Source organism: Schistocerca piceifrons, chromosome 6 (genome assembly GCF_021461385.2).
Source record: "Schistocerca piceifrons isolate TAMUIC-IGC-003096 chromosome 6, iqSchPice1.1, whole genome shotgun sequence".
Taxonomy (NCBI): domain Eukaryota; kingdom Metazoa; phylum Arthropoda; class Insecta; order Orthoptera; family Acrididae; genus Schistocerca; species Schistocerca piceifrons.
Genome location: NC_060143.1, coordinates 234,648,490 through 234,667,976, shown reverse-complemented (window position 1 = coordinate 234,667,976; position 19,487 = coordinate 234,648,490). Strand labels below are relative to the sequence as shown.

Below are 19,487 nucleotides of genomic sequence, written 5' to 3'. Positions count from 1 at the left end.
AATTCAAAAAACGAAAATAGGCAGAAAGAGGAAGACGAACTCAGAGAGTTAGAAGAACGGTTGTGTCGGATAAAACAGGTGGCAAACCCAACTGGGTATAGCCCAAGGTCGGAAAACATAAATGCGGAAGAAGAATGTAGGAGGCACTTCGTGTCGGTACAAACATACACTTGTTTTCCGGATCCTGATAATTACCAACATCCATGCCTGTGGCTGTCTCAATTTCAAGATTCATTACCTTCATCGTGGGGACCGCTCCTCAAAATGAAGTTTGTGTGTAACCATTTGAGGGACGAGGCTAGAGCGAAAATGCAGGAAGTTATTAAAGACTTTAGTAGCTACAAGATATTTTGTGACAAGTTTTTAAATGACTTCTGGTCGAAAAGTAAGCAGGACCAGGTTAAGCAAAGCATATTGATGATGCCAAATTGTCACGAAGGTGGTATAAGAGATCCAGTGTCGTGCTATCAGGAAATCCTGAGACGAAATAGGTATTTGGATGTGACATACGAACCTGGGGAGCTCATTAGGATCTGTATAGCGAAGTTGCCAGTGAAATTGCGCAGAGATATAGTGATAGCAGGCAGAGGCGTAGACGATTCTGCGTCATTTGAACAATTGTCACAGGAACTGGGTAATGAGAGCAACATTGTGAACGGAGACATGACTCATAGGTCAGACAGAGTCGAGGATAGACACTATCAGAATGACAGGAGAGCATGGAATCCAGGCATTTCATTCTTGTCATAATGGATTGAAGAATAGGAGAAACTAATCCAACATATCAGCCTTTAACATCTTGCTCTAAAACACATGCAGCTGGCACTGAAAATTGTCTATGTAGCAGACATACTCTACTGATATGTAGGAATGCAAATACCATGTAAAAAAAAAGTAAACATCGTGATCTGTATGGAATAGGGTACGTTTATACTGCTGTTACAGGTCACATCAGTAATGTGATCGAAGTATTTAAATTAGACGCCATCTGATCTATAGTATGTCATAGTCGGGGTGACAGTTATAATGAGGTGCTGTGTATGGTTGTTTGGAATCTGGTGTTAGGGAAAGAGGCCACTAGCACCAAAGTTTCTAACACTTGGGCTGTCCCATTTCTCCCAGCTTGTATACTCTCTGCACACATTTAATTTTCATGTAAGCACAGATTCCTAACTAACAAATCCTTTACTGTGTATAGTGGACCATTAAGAGTGAGGCGGATTGTCCATGAAAATGCTGTACTGATTGAGACGATCAAGGGAAAACAATCTCGTGGGCTTCATCACATTTCTAACATCAAATTATGGAAAAGTTAAGGGTAGATCGAAAGTAGCCAAGTTATGGTAGATAGTCAGTGTATTTATTTGTGGTGTGTAACGTTGTGCAGGGTCAAATCGAACATAAGAATTTTCAGGCGGGATGTCAGGAAGTATGACGGAATAGACTGGTCGAATGAGTCATGAACAGGAGTCGACAGAGTGGTGTATGTATGTATTTTTTGTCATATGAATAAGGATCAAGCAGAAAAGACGTGATGATTAATGAGTGGATAAAGATGGTAGATAGAGAAACGACGTGATAAATAGTAGTGGATAAAGGGGATATTTAAGGAGAGAAGCGACGTGAAGCAGTGTGATTAATAAAGAGAGATTCGACGTGATGAAACAGTGGTAAATAAAGGTGAGTAGAATTGAATAATGTGGAGAGGTCTTAGATGTATGTTACAGAGAGGTCGGTGTATGCTGCAATCGAGATCGATGCGAATGGCGAAGGAAGACCAGGAAATGATGGAGTAATGGACGGACGGAGAGCCGAAATACGAATGAAGAGATGAGGACAACTGCACAACGTGAAAGGACATAAAGGGAGTATGAGATCCAGATGGTGAACGTTGTGGGATACTGACGTAGGATGTAATATAAGTGTAAATCTAATTCTTACCATAACAGTTGCTATGTAAAAAAAAAGTAATTTTTGTTGTTGTTGTTGTTGAAGCCTGGTACCAGTATAACTGATCAAAACGGTACCAAGAATGTGTACAGTTATTTTGCAGGATGAATAATTTGTGTATTTTTTGTTGTTAGATGAAATGTCGCAATTATAAGTGATATTCAGCAGGATGAATAATCGGTGAAGTGAATGCAGAGGTAAGCCGATGGAGAGAGGTGCCAGAGTGAAAGGACGAATTCGGAGACTGGAAAGCTATCTCCGAAACGGCTTCATGTGTTATGTGGTTGAGTATAAGGGAGCAAAGGTATGGTATGTTGTCATGAGTGTGGTGGTGTTAAGGTTAGCTGACTTCTAGGCCTATTCTGTTAGTGTATTAATGGATTGAATGAGAAGGAAAATGTGATGTCTGGTGAGTGAGAGTCGTAGAGTAGTGTGATCAATGCGCACACTCCTGTAAAGTGGATGCTACCGATCCATAACTAAAACATTATTGTGTATTGTTAGATTGGGATGAACCTCGATGTCAGGTCAGCATCAGACATGTGGATGGTACATACGTGTCCTAGAAATGTTGTTATATATAATAAAATGTAAAATGTATAAAGAGATACTAATTTCAGTCTGTCACAAGCACAAAGGTGCATTGTATGTTGTAGATTTAGAGTCACCAGTTTCTAAAATGTTTATCGTGTTAGGATGTTAAATTAGTTTACTAGTTAATAACATGTGGTAGGAAGTTGCGAGCTGTGTAGATTATTTCTTATTTTTTTGTTAGAACACTTTCAAGTGGTATTAATTTCAGTCTGTCACAAGCACAAAGGTTCACTGTATATTGTAGTTTTAGAATAAACAGTTTCTAATATTTTCACTGTGATAGGATGTTAGAGTAGTCTACTATTTCATATTGTAATTATGAGTTGTATAGATTGTTTATTATTCCTTTTGTTTTTTTTTACACTTTCATGTTTTGTATGAGGGACGACAGGTACAATCAATAGCACAAGTGTGGGCTGTATATAGAAAGGGGATAAATGTTGATGTTGTATTTGTAGAAAACTAGGGGGTATGATTTTATGTTTTTTTTAGAACAAAGATTCTTTTATTACCAATGTATCTAATAGATCATACATGTAATCAATGAGTATTTAAATACTGTAAGAATATCCTTTGTCTGTAATGTTGCGAGATGCACGGAAGGGTCTGACTGATTGGGTGTCATAGCGCTGAGATGCTACGCAGAACGCGCCCATACCGCTAGCGGGGCCGAGCTGTCGTCGCCATGGCGACGGGCGACAGAGCCGCGGCACTCCCCACTCCACTGCCGGTTGGGGTACACTCCACGCGTCCGCTACAGCAGGTCAACGGCCTGGGGCGACACGCACGTACCACTCGCCTTTCATAAGTCCTTAGGTTAGTTGGTTTTAATTAGTTCTAAGTTCTAGGTGACTGGTGACAGAAGTTAAGTCGCATAGTGCTCAGAGTCATTTACATTTGTCTATGTTAAGTGTCAGTTGCCACTCCCTGCACCAAGTGCCTATCCGCTGCAGATCTTCCTGCATTTCGCTGCAATTTTCTAATGCTGCAACTTCTCTGCATACTACAGCGTAATCCGCGAAAAGCCGCATGGAACTTCCGACACTATCTACTAGGTCATTTATATACACTCCTGGAAATGGAAAAAAGAACACATTGACACCGGTGTGACAGACCCACCATACTTGCTCCGGACACTGCGAGAGGGCTGTACAAGCAATGATCACACGCACGGCACAGCGGACACACCAGGAACCGCGGTGTTGGCCGTCGAATGGCGCTAGCTGCGCAGCATTTGTGCACCGCCGCCGTCAGTGTCAGCCAGTTTGCCATGCCATACGGAGCTCCATCGCAGTCTTTAACACTTGTAGCATGCCGCGACAGCGTGGACGTGAACCGTATGTGCAGTTGACGGACTTTGAGCGAGGGCGTATAGTGGGCATGCGGGAGGCCGGGTGGACGTACCGCCGAATTGCTCAACATGTGGGGCGTGAGGTCTTCACAGTACATCGATGTTGTCGCCAGTGGTCGGCGGAAGGTGCACGTGCCCGTCGTCCTGGGACCGGACCGCAGCGACGCACGGATGCATGCCAAGACCGTAGGATCCTACGCAGTGCCGTAGGGGACCGCACCGCCACTTCCCAGCAAATTAGGGACACTGTTGCTCCTGGGGTATCGGCGAGGACCATTCGCAACCGTCTCCATGAAGCTGGGCTACGGTCCCGCACACCGTTAGGCCGTCTTCCGCTCAAGCCCCAACATCGTGCAGCCCGCCTCCAGTGGTGTCGCGACAGGCGTGAATGGAGGGACGAATGGAGACGTGTCGTCTTCAGCGATGAGAGTCGCTTCTGCCTTGGTGCCAATGATGGTCGTATGCGTGTTTGGCGCCGTGCAGGTGAGCGCCACAATCAGGACTGCATACGACCGAGGCACACAGGGCCAACACCCGGCATCATGGTGTGGGGAGCGATCTCCTACACTGGCCGTACACCACTGGTGATCGTCGAGGGGACACTGAATAGTGCACGGTACATCCAAACCGTCATCGAACCCATCGTTCTACCATTCCTAGACCGGCAAGGGAACTTGCTGTTCCAACAGGACAATGCACGTCCGCATGTATCCCGTGCCACCCAACGTGCTCTAGAAGGTGTAAGTCAACTACCCTGGCCAGCAAGATCTCCGGATCTGTCCCCCATTGAGCATGTTTGGGACTGGATGAAGCGTCGTCTCACGCGGTCTGCACGTCCAGCACGAACGCTGGTCCAACTGAGGCGCCAGGTGGAAATGGCATGGCAAGCCGTTCCACAGGACTACATCCAGCATCTCTACGATCGTCTCCATGGGAGAATAGCAGCCTGCATTGCTGCGAAAGGTGGATATACACTGTACTAGTGCCGACATTGTGCATGCTCTGTTGCCTGTGTCTATGTGCCTGTGGTTCTGTCAGTGTGATCATGTGATGTATCTGACCCCAGGAATGTGTCAATAAAGTTTCCCCTTCCTGGGACAATGAATTCACGGTGTTCTTATTTCAATTTCCAGGAGTGTATTTGCTAAGAACTCTTCATTCCAACCACACAGTTGCTCTGATATTTCGTAGGCTCTCACTTCGTTTATCAGGCGACAGTGCGGAACTGTATTGAATGCCTTCCGGAAGTCAAGGAAAATGGCATCTACCTGGGAGCCTGTATCTAATATTTTCTGGGTCTCATGAACAAATAAAGCGAGTTGGGTCTCACACGATCGCTGTTTCCGGAATCCATGTTGATTCCTACAGAGTAGATTCTGGGTGTCCAGAAACGACATGATACGCGAGCAAAAAACATGTTCTAAAATTCTACAACAGATCGATGTCAGAGTATAGGCCTATAGTTTTGCGTATCTGCTCGACGACTCTTCTTGAAAACTGGGACTACCTGTGCTCTTTTACAATCATTTGGAACCTTCCATTCCTCTAGAGACTTGCGATACATGGCTGTTAGAAGGGGGTTAAGTTCTTTCGCGTACTCTGTGTAGAATCGAATTGGTATCCCGTCACGTCCAATGGACTTTCCTCTGTTGAGTGATTTCAGTTGCTTTTCTGTTCCTTGGACACTTATTTCGATGTCAGCCATTTTTTCGTTCATGCGAGGATTTAGAGAAGGAACCGCAGTGCGGTCTTCCTCTGTGAAACAGCTTTGGAAAAAGGTGTTTAGTATTTCAGCTTTACGCGTGTCATCCTCTGTTTCAATGTCATTATCATCCCAGAGTGTCTGGATATGCTGTTTCGATCCACTTACTGATTTAACGTAAGACCAGAACTTCCTAGGATCTTCTGTCAAGTCGGTACATAGAATTTTACTTTCGAATTCGCTGAACGCTTCACGCATAGCCCTCCTTACGCTAACTTTGACATCGTTTAGCTTCTGTTTGTCTGAGAGGTTATGGCTGCGTTTAAATTTGCAGTGAAGCTCTCTTTGCTTTCGCAGTAGTTTCCTAACATTGTTGTTGAACCATAGTGGGTTTTTCCCGTCATTCTGCACCACTGGTTGGAGATCAGCACCATCCAAGCTAGGCAACTACCGTTCGTTGCATAGGCTGTCATTAGCACCATAACACAAAGGGCTGTGTTTGGAGTGATGTCGTGATCACCAAGCATAGACTGCTGATGAACGGCGTAGCATTGTGTACGGCGATGATGGCGGTCCTGTGCTACCCAGATGACCACCGTCGGCGAGTATGGCAACAGCCTGGGGAGAGGTCCTGTCCTTCGAATGCTATAGAGAGGCGCAACAGTGCTATTCGTGTCGTCATGACGTGGGAGCCATCGTGTATGATCTCAGGTCACGACTGGTGGTGAGTGAGGGAACTCCGACGGTACAGTTGCACGTCCTGCACAGCGTGGATCCTAATTTGTTACCTCTCGTGCGACGATATTGTGGCGCCATTTTTTGAGTAGGACAATGCCCAAAAACAATCATGACACGTAACTCTATGAACTACCTGCTTGATTTTGAGGTACTGCCAGGGCCAGCAAGAACCCCTGCCATGTCCCTGATAATAACTGTAGATCCAGCCAGGATGTCAACTCCGTTTCGGAGCCAGAATCAAGAATTTCAGGGATGAATTACAACAGTTGTGGGGCAGCTTAGGTGAGCATACAACGGCTGTAGACACCGTTCCCAGCCGAAACAGTGCGTGCATCCAGCCCAGAGTCTTATTCATAAGTGGGCTCATACTGCCAAGTTGTCAATTTGACTAGATTTTAAAAATACTGAAATAACATCCCATACCGTCTGAACCCATGAAGTTTAATTCTTTTCCTCGTGGAATTCTGGGTTCTTAATTTTTTTGTTGGGCGGTGTGATTAGCTAACAGCAAATGAACAGTGAACGAATAAAAATAAACGAGTCCGAAAACGACCAGTCACCAGTCAACTAGTTCCCCACGGTGAGTTTATCCATCTTTTAACTGTTTCATGCTACGACTACTTTATTTGTTTAAATTGAAACTACAAGTCTGATGTATACCAGCCACAATTTTGAGCCAAAATATTAGGACCACTAGCTTAATGGCGTCTCAGTCTTCCTTTAGAAGCCAATGGAACAGTGATTCTCCATGGCACGAATTCGCCAAATCCTTGGTAGCTTTCCTGAGGATGTGTCATCGGAAGTCTACGCGCAGGACACACAGTTAACGTAAATTGTGGGCCAGTGACTTTATGGACAAGGAGCTGGCACCCGAAAGCATCCCACATATGTTCCATTGGGTGCACATCAGGCTAAGATATCAACGTGGGCTCGCCATCACGCTTCTTAAAGCACTATGGCAAGATTCTGACCCTGCGACATGGACAGTTATCCTGTTGGAAAATACCATCGCCGTCGGGGAAGGGATGAAGGTGGTCCTCTGCCGTCGTGGTGCCTTCGATATTACCGCAGGTCCCGTGGATGCCCAGATGAATGTCGCCTCTAGAATAGTACTATCCCACGAGCCTACACCTGTGGTGTGGTGCCCATACTGAGTAACCGTGGCCCTGGATGACGGCGCATCCAGACATGACCATCCTGCTGGTGTAACAAGAAACGTGATGTGTCCGACCAGGCGAAACGTTTCCGTTCCTCCAGTGTCCAAACTCCCTGCCAACTGCTAACTTAACGGACGAATTCGTTGGGTCACCATGAGAACACAGCCGTCATCAGCTACAGAGCCCCATGTTCAACAATAAACGCTGAACGGTGTGCTCCGAAATACATGGGTCTGACTGCCGCCTATCCTGCTTTATAGAACGGACAAGCCCCGAGTTAAACGTTTTGTGATGACGTGAGGGCATCTAATCATCGTTTCACCGTCTATCAACCACTTTCCATTGACGATCTGTTTCGGATAATTTCACGCCAACAGTGGACCAGCTTCGCTGTTTCCGCATTGATTTTTTCCAGGTACTGGGCCGTAACAATCCGCCCTCCGCCAGAGTCGGTATGTCAGTGGATTTCTTCATTTGTGGCCAGTATTGTCGCTAGAATGTGTTCCCATTCGTTTCAGCTAATATACCAGGTGATCAAAAAGTCAGTATAAATTAGAAAACTTAATAAACCACGGAATAATGTAGATAGAGAGGTAAAAATTGACACACATGCTTGAAATGACATGGGGTTTTACTAGAACCGGAAAAAAACAAAGTATTGCTAGGAGCGTGAAATATCTCTTGCGAGCGTCGTTTGGTGATGATCGTGTGCTCAGCCGCGACTTTCGTCATGCTTGGCCTCCCAGGTCCCCAGACCTCAGCCCATGCGATTATTGGCTTTGGGGTTACCTGAAGTCGCAAGTGTATCGTGATCAACCGACATCTCTAGGGATGCTGAAAGGCAACATCCGACGCCAGTGCCTCACCATAACTCCGGACATGCTTTAAAGTGCTCTTCACAACAATATTCCTCGACTACAGCTATTGTTGAGGAATGGTGGTGGATATATTGAGAATTTCCTGTAAAGAACATCATCTTTGCTTTGTCTTATATTGTTATGCTAATTATTGCTATTCTGATCAGATGAAGCGCCATCTGTCGGACATTTTTTGAACTTTTGTATTTTTTTGGTTCTAATAAAACCCCATGTCATTCCAACCATGTGTGTCAATTTGTACCTCTCTATCTACATTATTCCGTGATTTATTCAGTTTTCAAATTTATACTGACTTTTTGATCACCCGGTACTTTCGTTGCCGCATCACGTGGCCACAGACCCACCAGGCGGCATTCAGTGCTCAAAATGTTCTGGCTAGAGTTGTAGAGCTACCGTAGGCTACCGCACTCTGTCATAAGTAAGCGTAGACTACGGTAGCTTTCCAGTTAGCGTAGGTCAGTTAAGATCGTAACCGCGTTACCTCAACATTAGGTGTGTTGCGTACCTAATGGGCATTACGTTGTTTGGATCGCTTTGTTTCTGTATTTACAAGATTGGTCTATCAACTGGAGGCGGTGACCGTGTAGAAAGTGATTGGGGATCTATAAAGGGCCACCTAATCTCCGGAACATTTTTCTACTATGTAGTTATCCTACGAATTGTTTCTTAAAAATAGACAGTATTTACAGCAGAAATGGAATTCTAATATAGATTTCACATAGCGCTAGCGAAAGCAAATTACTAAAAAAATGCAAAATCTCAAAAAAAAAAAAAAAAACACACACACACAAAATCATATCAAACACCGCTTCAATGCTTCTTCGAGATACAGAAAACACGTTTCTGTCATTCACAAACAAATTTTGCACTTATCAACAACAGCAAGAAACTCTTGCCTTTGATCATGATGAAGACCGTTCTAGTGAGTACAAAATAACAACAATAATTATATCAAACTCATTCTAATCCGTTGTGTCACGGTGGTGCAGCAACCTTTTATTGTGATTAATATTAAAGGACAGTCCTATATTGCACAATGCTCTTTATTCACTCAAAAGCAAGAACGTTGTGCAACCTAGGACTGTCTTCTAATGTTAATAACTCCAAAAGTCTTTTATGTTTATGCATGTAAACTGTACTTGCATCAGAATAATTGCTTTGGTTACATTATAGCGTAGGAGATAAGCGATTCATTAATTTTTATTGCTTATTAAAATGCAATTCATATTTTGTAAGGATATAAAATACACAATGGACTAAAGACGAAAGATGTATGGTTCTAATTATGTGCAAAACAAGCAGAAAAAGAAACAAAGAAAAATTGCCGGGCCTTGTGGCCGAGGGGTTCTAGGCGCTTCAGTCTGGAACCGTGCGTCCGCTACGGTCGCAGGTTCGAATCCTGTCTCGGGCATGGATGTGTGTGATGTCCTTAGGTGAGTTAGGTTTAAGTAGATCTAAGTTCTAGGGGGACTGATGACCTCAGATGTTAAGTCCCATAGTGTTCAGAGCCATTTGAACCATTTGAAAGATAAATCGTTGGCTACCGAGCAATAGTTTTGGCAAAGCGCAACTCTATTTCTGGCTCACCAGTGTAAACCAACAAGTATAGCCTGCAAGCCAGTGTATATTGCATGACGAAGCGTACTTCATACCGCTATCACCGACTCTTAATTCTACTCTATTCGAGTACGGGGTAAGGACACAGTTACTGTCTCTACGCCTCCGTACGGGACGTAATCTCTCTTACACCATTCTCATAGCTCTGACGCGATATATACATATACATCTGTATCTGTACATCTGCAAGCCATTGCGAGAAGCATGGCAGATGGGTTGTAGTACGTTTTAGGGTTTCATACCGCTTCATTCACGTATGGAACTTGGAAAGAATATACACTACTGGCTATTAAAATTGCTACACCACGAAGATGACGCGCTACAGACGCGAAATTTAACCGACAGGAAGAAGATGCTGTGATATGCAAACGATTAGCTTTTCAGAGCATTCACACAAGGTTGGCGCCGGTGGCGACGCCTACAACGTGCTGACATGAGGAAAGTTTCCAACCGATTTCTCATACACAAACAGCAGTTGACCGGCGTTGCCTGGTGAAACGTTATTGTGACGTCTCGTGTAAGGAGGAGAAATGCGTACCATCACGTTTCCACCTTTGATAAAGGTCGGTTTGTAGCCTGTCGCGATTGCGGTTTATCGTATCGCGACATTGCTGCTCGCGTTGGTCGAGATCCAATGACTGTTAGCAGAATATGGATTCGGTGGGTTCAGGAGGGTAATACGGAACACCGACCTGGATCCCAACGGTCTCGTATCACTAGCAGTCGAGATGACAGGCATCTTATCCGCATGGCTGTAACGGATCGTGCAGCCACGTCTCGATCCCTGAGTCAACAGATGGGAACTTTTGCAAGACAAAAACTATCTGCACGAACAGTTCGACGACGTTTGCAGCAGCATGGACTATTAGCTCGGAGACCATGGCTGCGGTTACCCTTGACGCTGCATCACAGACAGGAACGCTCAACGACGAACCTGGGTGCGCGAACGGCAAAACGTCATTTTTTCGGATGAATCCAGGTTCTGTTTACAGCATCATGATGGTCGCATCCGTGTTTGGCGACATCGCGGTGAACGCACATTGGAAGGGTGTATTCGTCATCGCCATACTGGCGTATCACCCGGAGTGGTGGTATGGGGTGCCATTGGTTACACGTATCAGTCACCTCTTGTTCGCATTGACGACACTTTGAACAGTGGACGTTACATTTCAGATGTGTTACGACCCGTGGCTCTAGCCTTCATTCGATCCCTGCGAAACCCTTCATTTCAGCAGGATAATGTACGACCGCATGTTGCAGGTCCTGTAGGGGCCTCTCTGGATACAGAAAATGTTCGACTGCTGCCCTCGCCAGCACATTCTCCAGATCTCTCACCAATTGAAGTCTGGTCAATGGTGGCCGAGCAACTGGCTCGTCACAATACGCCAGTCACTACTCTTGATGAAGTGTGGTATCGTGTTGAAGCTGCATGGGCAGCTGTACCTGTACACGCCATCCAAGCTCTGTTTGACTCAATGCCTAGGTGTATCAAGGCCGTTATTACCGCCAGAGGTGGTTGTTCTGGGTACTGATTTCTCAGGATCTATGCACCCAAATTGCGTGAAAATGTTGTTCACATGTCAGTTCTAGTGTAATATATTTGTCCAATGAATACCCGTTTATCATGTGTATTTCTTCTTGGTGTAGCAATTTTAATGGCAGTAGTGTATTAATGCTTCTGCAGGGAGTTTATTCTTATGTAAGTTCGTTTGTTTCAACGGTCAGTATGAATTTGAAAAAAAAAATCGTTTAGGGTATTAGGCCACGTCATTATGAAACATTAAAAGCTCTAAAATGCCGACGTTTCGACCGACTCTGCAGCGGTAACTGGTGGATTCTGGGCAAGGTCGCAGGGGATACACCAGTTCCCGTCAGATCACCGAAGTTCAGCGCTGTCGGGCGTGGCCGGCACTTGGATGGGTGACCATCCGGGCCGCCATGGGCTGTTGCCATTTTTCGGGGTGCACTCAGCCTCGTGATGCCAATTGAGGAACTACTCGACCGAATAGTAGCGACTCCGGTCAAAGAAAACCATCATAACGACCGGGAGAGTGGTGTGCTGACCACGCGCCCCTCCTATCCGCATCCTCAGCTGAGGATGACACGGTGGTCGGATGGTCCCGATGGGCCACTTGTGGCCTGAAGACCGAGTGCACTGGGCAAGGTCTTCCCCTACACACGTTGAACATTAATAAAACCGACAAACTGCAGGGACGGATTCCAGACTGGAAATAGAGAAACTTGTGTCCGGAAATGCATAGTTGCCACGGTAGATGGCGCTGACGAATGAAAGTGCCTCCGACCACGGGCCGTGTGTTCTTTGGGTGTTACAGGCTGTGTGAATGACGCAGCGAACTGTGAGCGTCACAATGGTCCGGTATTCATGTCGGGAACAAGCCGAGATGGTGTTTGTGTACGGCCAAGCAGATGGAAACTGTCGAGAGGCAGCTCAGCTACACCAAAACAAGTACCTTCAAGGATACCAACCACATCATACAACATTTCAAGACCTCTTTGGTTGGTTGTGTGATCGTGGGTTCTTTCAGACAGACGAACGTGCAGGGAGGTGGTTTTTGCAACAGACCATCACAATTATGGGATTTTTATCATCAGTCCTCTCTACCGACCGTAAAAAATGGTTCAAATGGCTCTGAGCACTATGGGACTTAATATCTCAGGTCATCAGTCCCCTAGAACATAGAACTACTTAAACCTAACTAACCAAGGACATCACACACATCCATGCCCGATGCAGGATTTGAACCTGCGACCGTAGCGGTCGCGCGGTTCCACACTGAAGCGCCTAGAACCGCTCGGCTACCAGCGGCCGGCTCCGACTGGAAAGACATTGCTTTCCCCGAAGGTCTATAATATTTTTTTTCTTTTGTGCATTACCTTGTCATAGTACGTATATATCATTTATTTCAACTATTCTTTATTTGTTAACACGTCACATTGTTTCGTCATTCATTTTGCTACTGTTTTATATTTTATATTGTACGAATATAAATGTTCTGGTTTTATACGCTTTGTAAATCTTTGATTAGGCTAGGAGAGGTACTGTGTCAGAGAGAGAGAGAGAGCGAACGACTATCGATAGAGAGTGTGGTATCGTGGCCAGTTCGCGGGTGGAGAAACGTTGAAAAGTTCGCCGTGAAAGACGGTGATACGCGGAGGAACAATTAATTACAGTGCGTCCGCTGTGTTAATAGGAGATCGTGCATTATTAAGTGAACAGTAAAACCTGAAAAGTATATCGAGTGTTTGCGGTGACGATTTTACATACTGTGTGAACTTGTGACAATTAGCCGTGAACCAGACACCATTGTCGTGTGGAGGCACTAACTGTTAGAATTGCGTGAAAGTGGAACAAACCAAAAATGTTAAGTAAAAGAACAGTGCTGTGATTTGATCAAGAAACATTTATTATATCATCCAAACCGTCTTAAAGACGACGACGTAAATTGAACTAATGTTTAACGGACTGTTATAGTGATAAACACACGTGACTGTTTTCCTGTGGCAACACGGTGAAAGAACTGTGCGAAGTATTGGCATTAACCGACTATATATCGTAAATACTAAAGACATTGCATAATTCCGACCTACCCGCACCGCGTGATTAATAAACTTTTATAATGAAACGTCGCACGCGTAACGATAACGCACACACTGGAAGTATTATTATCGCGTCAGTGCTGCCAGCTGATTCGACTACAACGGAGACGTGGACCATCGCCGTAACTGGAATATTAATGAAACAGGAGGATCCATCATTATCTTCACGCCACGAACCAGGATTGACTTCACACATCGTCCGCGAAAACCACCGCTGACGTCATCGCACTGCCTGCAGCAACAGTTAAGACATTAAAAGAAAATTATTACACTCTCTCTCATTTCAAAATTAAAGACAATTGCAGTTAAATTATCTATTTTTAACATACTGTCATAATATCAAGGTTCAATTTTGTTTAGTTCCAATGAATATTCTTTCCATTATTTCGTCTTGTTGACAGTGTTGAAAACCCGCCAAATTAAAGTTCAATTAATAATTTCCTTTCAAAATTCTTCTCAGACATTTTGCTGCTCATCATAGTTTTATTTTAATGTTCGTGTGTAACTTCTTTTGGAGGGAGTATATATTTTATTTCTTGTGCAGTAAAATTAGCTACCATAAAATTACGTATATTACCAGCTGATGCTGTCCGCCATTACTGCTTGAAAACTGACCAATAGTATTTTGCACCTATTTTCTCATTGGCTGTCAGCTTCAAAACAAAATTACGTATTTCGTGGACATCTAGCAGATGCGCGATGTCTATGTAGGCCCCTACAATAATTTCTTTTTTTTTTACTATTGATGTTTTACTGGAATTATATTGACTTTAATTGTTCATTTGGCGCTCATTAAAGTGATTTATCGCATCTATATAATAATTGTACTGAGTTACCTAATTTATTTTTTTATTACGTAAACATTGGCATACCATATTTAGATTAAAATTGACGTCTTATTGACCCCACATAAGATTCTGCACGTTCTGACAAAGACTATGCCAAAATTTGTTTTTCTTCGTCGATGACTAACAGGGGTAGTCAGTTTCCTTGTATAGGTCATGTTTTATTATTTAAAAGGTCTTTTTTTCTGAAGTAGAGAACCAGTTTCTTTACACGACGAAGCAACCTTTGTCAGAACTGGCAGCATCGATCTTCATAATCGTCATCCGTAGGCTACAGACAATCCTCGGGGAATGATTGAGGGGTCTCATCAGCATCGGTTCAGCGTCAATGTACGGACAGCGATTCCTGGCGATAACATATCTGGACCGGTTATTATTCCACAATGCCTGGGCTGTGGACCGTACCTGGACTTTCTGTGGAATACTCTGCCTCTGCTGCTTGAGAATGTGCCTTTGGCAATATGACAGGTGATGCGGTTTGTGCCTGACAGAGCACCACCCCACTTATACATTACAGTTCTACAACACCTCAACATTATCTTCCCTGGACGTTGGATAAGACCTGGAGGCCCTGTAGCATGACCAGCTAGATCACCGGGCTTAAACCCCAGGATTTTTAGTTTTGGAGCCATCAGAAAAGCATTATGCTGAACCAGTTCTGATGTGCAGACACTTCAGCGTGTTCACGCCGGCCGGAGTGGCCGAGCGGTTCTAGGCGCTTCAGTCTGGAACCGCGTGAGCGCTACGGTCGCAGGTTCGAATCCTGCATCGGGCATGGATGTGTGTGATGTCCTTAGGTTAGTTAGGTTTAAGCAGTTCTAAGTTCTAGGGGACTGATGACCTCAGATGTTAAGTCCCATAGTGCTCAGAGCAATTTTTTGAGCGTGCTCACGACGCCTTTGACGCTTTTCGGAAAGAGAACAATACGTGCGAAAGAGTGTGGCAAGCCTTGATCCGAAGTGTGAACGCCTGCATTGCATCCCATGGAGGCCACTTTGAACATCTGTCGTGACGTGGATGCAGTGTAGCTCTACTGTGTTCCGGGACGAGTTTTTGTCGATGCACGCACGCGATCCGTTTCTGGACACATGTTCATAGGACCTTTTTTTCTCCATTTCCAGTGAGGAATCCGTTCCTGCGGTTTGTCGGTTTTATTAACTCTCACCCTGTGTATTGTCTTATTTCGTTGTCAGGTGTCTACTGACGTCACATTCTGGGATCGACAGTTTGAAGTAAAGACTTCTGTGGAGCGGTGGCTGGACGGTGGGATATTACCTTCGCTACTAAGGCAGGAGATTCGTAGACAACAGTTTACTGTCAGCGAGATCTTGATGCCAAACGGCAGTTCTATGGCCGCTTGAATATGCTTTTGAACCCGGCTCATGTGGAGTTCCTAGCTGGCGAACATAAGCCACCAGATGGACTAGGATCTCTGGCAGCCAATCTGACTGTAACTTGTGGCTTTCCTCCCAGTTGAAGCTGTAAGGGGGTTTAATTTCTTCCATGTCCGCCTGTTTGGCTCAGTGGTTACGTTCTTGCCTACCATACAGCGCGCTCGAGTTCGATTCCCGGTCGAGTTGGGGATTTTCTGCGCTTGTGGTGTGTTGGATTGTCTTCCTCATCATGTCATCATCACAGACAAGCAAGTAGCCAAATGTGGCGTCACCTGAAATGAGACTTGCAACCCAGCAGCGGAAATTCTCCGGATGGGATCTCCCAGCCATCAGTGTCACACGATCATCTAAAAAAAATGGTTCAAATGGCTCTGAGCACTATGGGACTTAGAACTACTTAAACCTAACTAACCTAAGGACATCACGCACATACATACCCGAGGCAGGATTCGAACCTGCGACCGTAGCAGCAGCGCGGTTCCGGACCACGATCATCTCATTTCTTCGACAGTCTCTCTTATCTTACGCTGCTGTATCCACGGCACCGAGCAGGTCCTTGAAAACTAACAGATCGGCCACAGTTCTGGAAGTGTTCAACTGTAGCCGATTTGCTGTGTTGCTCCAGTCGTACGTAGCGGTCCTCCTTTATGACGCGAGTGCTAATCGGTCTCCCGGTTTCACCAACGTAGACTTCACCGCTGTCATGTCGAAGTTCGTAGACACCTGCAGTGTGCAGAGCCAGGTATCGGGTCTTGCGACCGCTCTGGAATACTGGTTTAATTCCTCCATGGGGCAGCATCTTGCCAATAAGGCCACTAACGATTCTCTTTAAATGTTAGCGAGCAAGAAGAAGACGTTCTTCTGCTCCTTTGTCTGTTTTATCTTAGTATGTCTAATACTGTTTCGCGGTCCCCATGGGAACGATACGTAGTATGTTCCTAGACGCCTCCCTTAACACTGTATTCGTAACTTTGCAGGAAGGCTTTGTAGTCGGTGTGTCTCTTAAAGCGTCAGCCACTTCAGTTTCATCAGCATCTCTGTGACATTCTCCTAAGCGTCAAACAAATCCATGACTATTCGTACTGACCTTTTTATGCATTCAATACCCCCTTTCCTATTTGGAAGGGGTCCTACATATGGAGCAATATTCTATGATGAGTCGTAAGAGCGTTTTGAAGATATCTTCCTTGTAAACTAATTCCCCCTGTCCTACGCATTCCCCAGTGGAACGGGAAAGGAAAAAGCAGCTGAAAGTGGTTCTCTCTCTCTCTCTCTTTCTCTCTCTCTCTCTCTCTCTCCATATACGTATATATATACACTGCGACTCCATAGACTGTGCATGCGTGTGGAGGGTGCTTCCCTCTGTTGCTTCCCTTTACACTGAGAGTGCTACCGATATTGTTTTCAGAGTCATTGGTGTACGACAGTGACAACCTCCACTGCTCAAAATATATATTACTTTAGCGTGAGTAAATGACTCTGCATTCAGGATAACGTGCTACGTCCAGCTTTTCAGGATAGATTCGATGTAGTTGTGTGTATCAAATTTCCTTTAGAAATTGTCGATGTGGTACTGAATCAAAAATTTTTGGAAAATTTTGAGACCTCTGACATACACTGTGCAATGATTTGCGAAGCATATGCGTGTAGAAATCGTTCAAGAAATTCTGTACCTCTAATTTTAGTCTTCATTATACTTGCTTTACTATACTCGTGGCTATGAACAGCACATTTATTCTTGTAACACTATCATAGGTCTTTTTCGGACAAATTATGAGATGCGTTTTTGTGGAGGTTATGAGTTCCTTTAGTCGACCTGCCCCGGTAGTAACTTGTGATATGTTTTTTCGAATCAGCAGAGCGTGCCTTTCCGTGCGTTTGTCACAGCAGAGAGCTGAGCGGAAGCTTGTTTTGTTCATCGACTGGCACGTGTTCATAACTTGCACAAAGCAGTGAGGTCAGGGAGTAACGTCCCGTCGACATGCAGGTCGCTAGAGGCCACGCACTAGGTCACGCTAGGGAGTAGAGAGACGGACGAAATTGGCCGTAGCTCGTTGTGGGAGTGATTTAGTTACACCATTTTAAAGAAAGTAACCTTATCCTCAACCATAGTGCTTTAGTGGGTGTGGTTACGCCCTTGCCTCTTGCAGGCCTTTGAAGTGACGTACTCAGCCGGTGATTTGTGGTTTAATATGGACTTGTAACCACTGTAGCTCGTGCGAAAATGAGCTTGTCCTCTTCGCACACGATATCGTGCGAGCCATGGATGACGGACAAAAGGCAGATTCAATAGCCTTCCACATTTAGCGTTCTATTAAGCGCAATAAGGGGACCAAACACTACCAGCGAAAAACACCTCCATACCGTACGCAATATAACCTCCCCTCTGCTTCTCTGTTGGCACTATATTGTGATGACAGGTAACGCCCTCCATGCATTTGTCATACACAAACCCTTCCATCGGATTGTCACAAGTTACTCATCGCTTCAGATCACTCGTTTCCAGCCATCCACTGTCCAGTTGCATTGCTCTTTACACCACTTCAAGCGTCGCTTTTTATTGAATACAGAAATACAGGGGATAGGCAAAATAATGTGAACAGTGGTAGTAATGGGATGGTTGTGTCTGACGGTCAACAACGCAGGTAAGGCACGTGTCGCGTTGGACTGCGCGTGTTCAGTACGGACTAGGCATCAGTGCAGGTTGTTTACGAGTAGTGCACATTTCGTATTTGCATTCAGAGGCCGAGGTCGACTTGCAATGAGAAACCCAACAGAGTTCCAAAGATGGCAGAGTGTGGGAGCCCGATTAGCTGGAGCATCAGTAACCGAGACAGCCAACTTACTGAATGTCTCAAGAGCAACTGTTTCAACAGTCATGACAGCCTACACAAAACATGGAGAGACATAATCGTATAAACGTAATAGTGGGAGCAAATTAAAACTAAATGACAGAGAGCGTCGTACTCTGAAACGAATTGTGTCAAAACAACACAAAACTATTGCCGCTATAGTGACTGCAGAGCTCGATAGCCATCTTCGAGACCCCGTATCTATCGACACTGTCCGCCGAGAACTTCATAACGCGACTATTCGTGAACAAGATGCTGTATCGAAACCATCAGTGACGAAAACCAACCCAAAGAAGCACAAAACGTGGTGTCAGGAGCATAAATCCTGAACGGCTGATCAGTGAAAACACGTCCTATGGTCCGACGAGTCAACGTTTTCGTTATTTCCAACGTCGGGCCGGCTTTAAGTCTGGAGAACGCCAAAATAAGCCTACAATCCTGATTACTTGATTCCAGTGGTTAAGCACGGAGGAGGAAGTGTGATGGTGTTGACAACCATATCATGGTATTCTGAAGGTCCCAACATTACCGTCAAAGGTCGTGTTACAGCCAACGATTACGTGAACATTTAATGGGGGTAGGACGTCAAACGGGCCGACTTGGAGCAGGAGAGGCATCACAGGACATTTTAATTTCCACTGTCTATACTTTAACAGATAGTTTCATAAAACTTTGTCAGCGTGACCAGGAAGGATTCAGAATTTACACTCACAGCAGTGCAAGTTCGAAAACATAACAAAATAAATGTTTTTTTACATATGAAATTACATCATTTTTTTCATTTATAATGG

The 19,487-nt window shown here is 44.9% G+C and overlaps 1 protein-coding gene across 2 annotated transcripts in view; it reads right to left on the bottom strand.

The window, feature by feature from the left end:
• The window catches only part of LOC124803048 (fatty acid 2-hydroxylase), a 509,122-nt gene that overhangs the window by 242,042 nt on the left and 247,593 nt on the right, over window positions 1-19,487 (bottom strand). The window lies entirely within an intron of this gene.